Raw genomic sequence first — 7,740 nt, 5'->3', positions numbered from 1 at the left:
TTCAATCAGTAATGCAAGGGAAACCACGACCACAGTAGATATTTTGTGTGGCTATATTGAAACTGGAGTATAATTCCGTTAATTTTCTCTAGTTTTCAAATTAGCCATAAATACTAATCATTATTGTGCAAAGCATGAGGCAAAGAGCCTTAACTTTATGATTTATCATGCAAAGCTGAATGAATGAATCCAAAGATCATAATTTGATTTCAGTAAGTGCAAAAGTAATTAATTTAAAATGACAAAAAAGATAATCCTAAAGTTATTACGAATGCATTGTGATACTTTTTTTGGTGAACGAAGGCATCATGATTTAGGATGATGGCAATGGAAACGATGCATAGATTTGGCCAGATGGGAAATCAGATATGCGTCTCTTCCTCAAAAGAATATTTTCGATGGAATTCCAACTCACTTAATTTTGTTTGCATGTTACTCTATAAGATAGAGATTGAAAAACAAAAATTAAAAAATTGAAATAAATTAAATTTTTATTTTATTTCAATCAGTAATGCAAGGGAAACCACGACCACAGTAGATATTTTGTGTGGCTATATTGAAACTGGAGTATAATTCCGTTAATTTTCTCTAGTTTTCAAATTAGCCATAAATACTAATCATTATTGTGCAAAGCATGAGGCAAAGAGCCTTAACTTTATGATTTATCATGCAAAGCTGAATGAATGAATCCAAAGATCATAATTTGATTTCAGTAAGTGCAAAAGTAATTAATTTAAAATGACAAAAAAGATAATCCTAAAGTTATTACGAATGCATTGTGATACTTTTTTTGGTGAACGAAGGCATCATGATTTAGGATGATGGCAATGGAAACGATGCATAGATTTGGCCAGATGGGAAATCAGATATGCGTCTCTTCCTCAAAAGAATATTTTCGATGGAATTCCAACTCACTTAATTTTGTTTGCATGTTACTCTATAAGATAGAGATTGAAAAACAAAAATTAAAAAATTGAAATAAATTAAATTTTTATATTATATTTAGTGTAAAATATGTTGGATCGAGTTATGCCTTAATATTATGTTTAGTTTAAGATAAAAAGAAATGTTCAAGAACTATCAAAATTTATTATTTTTTATTATCATTTTTAGTTATTAATTCAATTTTTTTAGTCTATTAATTCAACAACGAACATATCTTTAGTCCATACTTTTAAACATTAATGGCTAACTGATAGTAAAAAAAATAAATTTTGATGATCTTCTAACATTCTTCTAAGATAAATATGAAAATTGAAGGTATCTTTATTTTTTAAAAATATTAAAAAAATTAAAAATTTATGTCCCAAACTACAATACTAAATCATAATTTTCCAATCTTAGTATGTGAAAACAAACACCAATTATATATATATAGGACTGAGACGTATCCGAACTAGATATAGAACCATATATATAATATTTTCTCGAAAATCAACGTCTACTTTGGGATAGAGAATAAAACAATATATAGAGAGTCGTTCATTAATTTAGGGGTAAAACGTTGAAATAAGCCAATGACACACTAAAATTGTACAAATCAGCCAAATTGAGAATTGATACAAGAATCAACCAGAAGCACATCTATACGTATTCGAATTAGTTAAATACGAATTAAACATTTAATGTAATTTGAATCACACTGATTTGAATTACACACAAACACTAATTCGAATCAACCTGATTTGAATTACACACACTAATTTGAATTAAGGTGATTCAAATTACACACACGCTACTCTTAGTAATTCGAATTATGCTATTTCGAATTATACAGGGCCAGACGTGTATATATATGGTGTGAACGTGAATTGATCTCATTAGAGTGACAAAATGGCTAGTGAGGAGAGTTTTGTAGTGTTGGTACATCACAGAGGATCAATTAAGAGAAAAACACGCTCTGGTGTGAAGTTCACTGATAAGAATCCTCTGTTTTACATCCTAGGTATAAAACTTTGTGTGGTAAGGTGTTACACACTGCTTTGTTTTTAGTGATTGAATATTTTATTTTATTTTTTTATTCATGTATGTAATAATATTGCCAAGTTAAGAATTATTAAATATAATTTATCATTTTACCTTCATTAAATTAGTGAAACATATTGTAATGATTGGATGAAAATGTGTCGTAGGGATTGAATTAGATGATAGAGTTTACAACATAGAGAGCATTTAAGGTGCTATAAAATAAAAGAGGCACGGAACAAGTTTTACTCCAAGAATGAGTGCAATAGGAACTCGGCATTTACATGTGTGTGAATAATACTTCTAATTCAAATCTCATTGAATGCCCTATACTTTTGAAGATCAAATATGGTTCACATATTCAATTCTCAAAGTTTGATAGAGAATTTAGTTATTGAGCAGCTAGCTAGAACCTGCTTTAATTTAATTTGGTTGTTGTATTTGCAAATTGAAACTTTATTTATATTTGGTTTCTTTTCTTATGTGCTTGCTTAGTGTATAGTCATAGATATTTTAAACCAACAATTTTGTACAGGCAGCAAAACTCAGAAGACAAGCAGCTGCTAAAGATAGAAATTTTGGACTTATTTTCTGGTCTTGAAGAATCAAAAACTAATCTGGTTAGTTTATGAGTTCACTATTTTTTGAGATTTGCACTATAAGTTTTGATAATTCTACTAACTGATGTATTTTATTTTATTTTGTGTGTGTTTATTTATAGGTAACTGCATTTGATAATGGAATGAGCTCAAAATATTTGTTAGAGTCAGAACCAACATGAAGTAATATTGAAGTATTATCTTCTATTCATGTATATTACCCTTCCATTGATCAACAATCAAGAATATAATGTTAAAATGGCCTTCTCACAATTTCTACAACAACTTAATGCACGGTTCTCTATCACCTTTATTCAAGTCTCTGTCAATATCAGATAATGTGAGTTCTAAAATAATTTTTTTGCTGTCTCTTATATTTATAGTCTCTGATTATATAAGAGAATTAGTTGTGCACTCAATGTAATATGTTGTTCTTTTTTCTATTCTTATAAAATATGAATTCTTTGATCATATGTAAATTATTCCAGATTTTCTACTATTCTAAAAAGAGACATTTATATTAACTATGCTTTTGATGGATGCACTCATGAGTCATGAGTTTATCAAAATAGATTTTTACACCTTGGTGTATTAATTATGATGCAATTAGTAAGCAAGTAAAAAGTTGACAAATCACTCTAAGTAGATGCTTTAGCAAATGAACATCCAAAATTACAAGTATAATGCAAAAGCTTAGTTTACATGTTTTTTTCTTTTTTTTTTTTGTCTTAAAAAATAAAATCCTGCATCAATTTTAAGAATTAGAATCATGTTAATTTATTAAAAAAATATTTATATGACCAAACACTTCTCTTTTGTTTAGGTCCAGTTTGGGTAACTAACTTAATTAAGCTCCTTTTGATAAACAATAAATGACTCTGTTAAAAGTAACTTATAAATAAGTTATTTTGTGTTTGGATTTTTAACTCTAAAAATGCTTATTTTAAAGAAATGTAATGAAAAGTAGAAGTATTATGAGAGAAGTCATTTTTTTTAACTTCTCTATAAACTCCAAAATAGCTTCTTAGAAAGTTGTAATTTGATTTTGAAAATTGCACCCGACATTAATACTACTACTTTTTATAAGTCAAAAGTTAAAAAAAGCTACTTCTAGAGTTTTCTAAACAGGCCCTTAATGATAAGTGAATGACTATGGCACACTTCTACTTTACAAAAGCACGTGATAAGACAAATTTGATAATTATTTTTAGGTACTCTGTTTTTGTGGTAAACATTTGATTTATTCTTTGTTTTTGTTTTTCTATAAAATAGCAAATTGATACTTCTCATAGAAAATTATTAGTTTATTTTATTTTATTTTATTTGTATGGTAACATTCCTTCTTAATTTAGAATTTCATCATTGATTTATATTCAAAAAAAGTAAAAGGGGATCGATTCCATAAAAGATGAGAGCAGTAAGTAGAAATTTACTGAGAATCATCCTTGTTAGATCGTCAATATTGTACCCAAGGTGTCTTTCGAGTATACCGAATCATATCCATTGAAAACAATAAAACTAATTTCATGTAGGTTTGTTTTAATTTTTAAATAGTCATTTTTTTTATTTTTTGTGCTTCTTATTACTTGATTCAGTGTGTTGTTTAGAAGCCAATAGTTAGTTATTGAATGATATTTTATTTCATATACCATGTATCATGCCTTCTTATTACTTGGTTGGAAATTTGATCATGCAACTGATTATGTATTGGGAGTACTATGTTTTGATTGATTATGTCTATTAATGTATTATACAGTTTATGTTGTGTCAGCTTTAGAAATTTTTTATTTTTGTTCAAATTATATGGCATAAGCTTCAATAATCAATGGAATTAGATTTTTAGAGCATTTGATGAGTATAAAGGGATAGAAAATACACGTTAACTAACTCTTCAGATTTTGACTTTTCATTTTTAAAGTAATTTATACATTATTACACCAGCAAGGGCCTTATTTGATTATTGGTTTTGAATTTCATGTTTTGACAGTATAACGAAGTTCTTGACAAAGGAGTTTCCAAGACAATGTATACACCATATCTTTTAGAATAAAATCCAAATCAGCCCCTCACAATTACCTCGAAAGACAACGAGGTCTCTGACAAAAAAAAATCCCAACCCGACTCCTGACAAAAAAAAACCCAACCCGGCCCCTGACAATTACTTCGAAAAGACAACGAGGCCCTTGTACCAAAAAAAGTTTAATGTTATTTTTTTTGGCATAGGGGCTAATCAGTCCCAAAAAAAATTATCAGGGGCCGGATTGGATGTTTTTTTTTTTTGGGCCTCGTTGTCCTTTCGAGATAATTGTCAGGGGTCGAATGGGATATTCACTCTATCTTTTATTATTTTTAGCATAGCCACCTCATAAAGTTTTTAAAGAAAAATCTTCAATCACTTTTAGATTTTTTTTTTTTTTGCAAATTAAAAATTGTGGGATGTCACCAAAATATGATTTTTGTTTTTAACGAGGTCATATTTATTTTTTGCATAATATTCTCAATAAACATTACCAACTTTTTCATTTTAATTATTTATTTATTGCTGAAAACTAATGGCTACAAAATCTTCTATTTCTATAACTCTCATAAGTTGTGAAACTTTATGAAAGATAGCTGATTATGTGTGCCAACTACTCTAAATACTAGATGCTTTATGCGGAGTTCATGAAAACGAACGGGGAAGAGAAATTGCAAATTATTCTGTAGACCAAGTAATAGAAATTTATTTGTTTACTAAAATACATTTATTTGATTGAATTTCGTGTTAATGCTTGGCTTATTACGTGCTTCTGCTCTTTTTTTATATGAGCTTTTCTAAGGTGATTTGACAAATAATTATAAATGATAAGGCTTTTTAATGAATGAAAATATGAAGTATAAGAATCAATATCAAATAGCAGTATTACACGTTCAAGATGCAGAGACTGTATTTTTAATAGAAATTTTTAAGTTAAATTATAGAAGTGAAATCTATGACTTCAGAAGTCGAGGTCAACATGTATTGTAAGTCATCTTTAATGAATTAAGAGGGGGAAGATGATCAATAAACTGAAAAAATTTGGTTTTTAGTTGTCTTTTAACTATTCTAAAGATCTATTTTTTGTCTCCATTATTGTGGTTCCTAAACTATAATAAAATAAAGTTAAAATTCTATTAAGTAGATGCATAATTTGTATTTGCACTAATATTTTCTCCTGATTTTAGTATTTTTTCTAATTCGGTATTACTCAGGCAAAATCAAGGATAGCTTAGGGAGTAATAATGTACCAAATTTCTGGTGATAATATATTGCAAAACTTATAAAATATGTTTTTGTTTCTTTTATTTTCTCTTCATCATTTTTTTACTCAATTTATTCATTATTACTATTATTTGTTTATTTACTTTTCATTTTTAGCTGTTGAATGACTTAATTATCTCTCTATTTTTTCTTTCTGTACAATATATTTTATTCTATATTTTGATTTTTATTCTAACCTTATCATGTTATAAAGACAACATTAAAATGTTCATGTGAATCTTGGATCAAATCACATATATCAATTCTTATTGTATTTATATGGCTTTTAGGTGATTCAGAGTGTATGATTGAATTTTAATTTTGTGTAAATGTGTTAGAAAAATTTGATAGCATCGGTGTATTATAGGTACAAAAAAGCTCAAAAAAAATGTGTAGTACGATATTAATTTTGGTGATGTTAGCATATTTATAAGATTCTGCAATTTTTCTTTTTTAAATATTCTTATTGTGCATTATTTTCTTTTTTCAGGTTCAGCCCATTACGTACAAACACAAATATAATAGGTCATGGATGACGATTATAATTGGATATAAGTGAGAGGAATACAGATCAAGTTAATTGAGCCTTAGAGAAGAGATTAAATTTAATTTTCTTTTATACGTGGTTGCTTTCACTTTTAGTATTTATCTGAAATTATCCGTAAATATGACTATTAAACATGCTTAGTCAGAGTTAGTATCTGCATTATTTTTGTGACTTGATTATTTGTTCATTACTAACATACTTCATTATTTAAAACCATTTGTAAGAATTTAAAGAGGTCAATTAAAGTTCTAAATTTTGTGATATGTCATGAATTTTTTTAATTGATTTGGTTTGCATGGCATGGGAATAAATGAGGTTGGGATTGAGTTTTTTTTAATTGTTCATTTTTAGAACAACTTCTTTCGCTTATCCGTTTTACTTTTTTTTTTTAATTTAAAAACAAATCATACAAGGTAGTCACGTTTTTTTGGTCAAATTTATAGATTTTTATTATGGATTATTTTGTCGGGATTATATTTATAACTGATTAATTACATCCTTATTTAAAATTTTATCATCGTATTCAAGACAGTGTTAAAAATTATTTATATCATGCATTTAAAGAATTTTTAAAATTTTTTTTAAATGTTTGTTCCTAAAATATTAAAATAGTTCTTTCTTTTACTACTTCATTCATTAGAACATATTATTCTACACGTTGAGTTAATCTTTAAAAGCAAGAAGAGAGAGATATGTTGTTGGTTGGATTAAGCGAGATCTAATTTATGGTGGAGGAGGCGGATTTACAGAAACAGGAGTTGAAACTATTTTTGGATAACAAAATTACGGTGAATTGGATTAATGGTGTAAGTGTAACAAGTTGGGAACAACGGTTTTTAAGAAATAAGACCATAATCACAGCATAAGAGTTTCAAAATGCTGTGTGTTGAATTCAAATGTAAAAGGAAGTATAAACTAAGAAAAAAGTGAGAATAAAAGACACTAAACAATAAGAATGAATAGGTATAGTGGATGGCTTTAACAAATTGTGGCACAAAGAATAAAGCAAACATAAGTATTGAAGTGAAGCGAGGACTGTAGATTGATGTTTTATAATATAATAGGGTGCCGTATTTTTTGAGTTGATAAATTACTTATACTAATAAGAATTCATATAATTATATAAATTAACATTAAATTTAACATCATATAGCTATATAATATTTAATAACATTTTGAGAAGAATGAGAGGTCAGAATTTAAAATTTATCAATTTTGGTATTTTTTATGTTTGTGATTTATATTAAATATTCTTTTTTTTTATTTCTGTGTCTCTGTTATTACTTATAGTGTTTTATCATGTATCATTAGACTCATAAAATTATTTAAAATACAAATAAGTTATATAA

This window comes from Arachis ipaensis, chromosome B06, assembly GCF_000816755.2.
Source record: "Arachis ipaensis cultivar K30076 chromosome B06, Araip1.1, whole genome shotgun sequence".
NCBI lineage: Eukaryota > Viridiplantae > Streptophyta > Magnoliopsida > Fabales > Fabaceae > Arachis > Arachis ipaensis.
The sequence above is the reverse complement of the archived record's forward strand: the minus strand, read 5'-3'. Positions refer to the sequence as shown.